Source organism: Triticum dicoccoides, chromosome 3B (assembly GCF_002162155.2).
Source record: "Triticum dicoccoides isolate Atlit2015 ecotype Zavitan chromosome 3B, WEW_v2.0, whole genome shotgun sequence".
NCBI lineage: Eukaryota > Viridiplantae > Streptophyta > Magnoliopsida > Poales > Poaceae > Triticum > Triticum dicoccoides.
Window position 1 is genome coordinate 453,700,152 of NC_041385.1, and position 2,024 is coordinate 453,702,175.

Consider the following 2,024-nt stretch of genomic DNA (forward strand, 5'->3'; position numbering starts at 1 on the left):
ATATAGATTTGTCTTGCATCATGCTTGTTGGGCATCATGTCATGTTCTTGTGTGGTGTGTTTACCTTGTTGTGTGCTTCTTTTCGATAGTTCATGTTTCGTTGCGATCATGAGGATTCGTTCGTCTACGCTTGGTTCGGCTTCATCCGTTCGTCTTCTTCATGGACTCGTTCTTCTTCCTTGCGGGATTTCAGGCAAGATGACCGCTACCCTGGATCTCACTACTATCATTGCTATGCTAGTTGCTTCGTTCTATCGCTATGTTGCGTTACCTATCTTTTGCTCATCAAGCCTCCCAAATTGCCATGAACCTCTAACCTTTGACACCTTTCCCAGCAAACCGTTGCTTGGCTATGTTACCGCTTTGCTCAGCCCCTCTTATAGTGTTGCTAGTTGCAGGTGAAGTTGAAGATTGCTCCATGACGGACATGATTATGTTGGGATATCACAATATCTCTCATTTAATTAATGCATCTATATATTTGGTAAAGGGTGGAAGACTCGACCTTATGCCTGGTGTTTTGTTCCACTCTTGCCGCCCTAGTTTCCATCATACCGGTGTTATGTTCCCGGATTTTACGTTCCTTACGCGGTTGGGTGATTTATGGGACCCCCTTGACAGTTCGCTTTGAATAAAACTCCTCCAGCAAGGCCCAACCTTGGTTTTACCATTTGCCTCACCACCACCTATACCTTTCCCTTGGGTCGGCCAACCCAAGGGTCATCTTTATTTTAGCCCCCCCGGGCCAGTGCTTGTGTAAGTGTTGGTCCGAACCGATTAGACGTCGGGGCCCCCTCAGGGAAACTCGAGGTTTGGTTTTACTCGTAGGATGTCTCATCCGGTGTTGCCCTGAGAACGAGATATGTGCAGCTCCTATCGAGATTGTCGGTGCATCGGGTGGCTTTGCTGGTCTTGTTTTACCATTGTCGAAATGTCTTGTAAACCGGGATTCCGAGTCTGATCGGGTCTTCCTGGGAGAAGGTATATCCTTCGTTGATCGCGAGAGCTTATCATGGGCTAAGTTGGGACACCCCTGCAGGGTATAATCTTTCGAAAGCCGTGCCTGCGGTTATAGGCAGATGGGAATTTGTTAATGTCCGGTTGTAGATAACTTGACACCAGATCCGAATTAAAACGCATCAACCGTGTGTGTAGCCGTGATGGTCTCTTTTCGGTGGAGTCCGGGAAGTGAACACGGTTTCTGGGTTATGTTTGACGTAAGTAGGAGTTCAGGATCACTTCTTGATCATTACTAGTTGACGACCGTTCCGCTTGCTCTCTTCTCGCTCTTATTTGCGTATGTTAGCCACCATGTCATGCTTAGTCGCTGCTGCAACCTCACCACTTTACCCCTTCCTTTCCCTTTAAGCTTTGCTAGTCTTGATACCCATGGTAATGGGATTGCTGAGTCCTCATGGATCACAGATTACTACAACAACAGTTGCAGGTACAGGTTATTCAATGATCATGACGCAAGAGCGATGCTTGCTTGCGTTGAGTTCTTCTTCTGCTTCTTCTTCGATCAAGGGATAGGTTCCAGGTTGGCAGCTTGGGCTAGCAGGGTGGATGTCGTTTGAGTTTCTGTTTGTGTTTCATCCGTAGTTGGATGATGCTCTTATGTATGATGATGTTGTATATGTGTGCCATTGTACGCCTTTTGTATGTATCCCCATCTATTATGTAATGTTGATGTAATTATATCCACCTTGCAAAAGCGTCTCAATATGCGGGTCTATCCTTGGTGGGACCTTCGAGTTCCTTTTGGATAGGGTCGCATATTGGGCGTGACACTATTGCTTTGAAGTTAATGGTCGATAGTTTCACTCTAAGTCTATTGCTTATTGAATCATCATTCAAACATTGATCGTGCTACCTAGTCCAGATTTCCGGGTGCCCCCTTCTATCATTGTTAAATTGTGTATGTTTTCCTCGAGCATACATCATTATATCATTTGATCGAACAAATGTTATCTCCTTGTTCACATAAGTGTGGAAATCCATCTTTTGGGAATCTCAATGAATTG